Below are 527 nucleotides of genomic sequence, written 5' to 3' on the forward strand. Positions count from 1 at the left end.
TGTATTTATTGGTTTCCCTTTTCTTTGTTGAAGAGGGTCTGTGCAATCCTTCTGCCTAGTCCGCCATCTTGCCCCGCCTCTCTGTTTATTTTTTTAAATGGCTCCATTTCATTCAGATCCATTTATACTTTGTCCATTTAAAACAATAGGCAACAAATTATTTTTATTACCATGAACTTAGTTCATAGATAGCTGGAAGCTCTCAGGCTGTGGTAAATTTGATAATGAGACACTTTCATTCTGTAAGAAGGCTTTGCTTAGAGTTGAGGCTTTCCTACAAAGACTATCTTCTTGCCTATCCTCAGGGGCCTAGGGCAGAATCAAGTGAACCAAGGATGTTTCCTAAGCTGAGAATGGTGGGGTAAGGGAGATGCAAGCTTGGCTTTGAAGGCATTTTAGATGCAAGCAATGTGTTAATCCATCTTAGGGAACCCTTCTCAGTAGAGACAAGAGTCTTGTTTGAATGACATTTAGATTGGCAGTGGGCACTTTATTTGGCTGCAAACTCCATCCTTAACTGTAATCTT

Source organism: Orycteropus afer, unplaced genomic scaffold, assembly GCF_000298275.1.
Source record: "Orycteropus afer afer isolate SDZICR_OR568_19922 unplaced genomic scaffold, OryAfe1.0 scaffold00019, whole genome shotgun sequence".
In the NCBI taxonomy this organism is placed as follows: Eukaryota; Metazoa; Chordata; class Mammalia; order Tubulidentata; family Orycteropodidae; genus Orycteropus; species Orycteropus afer.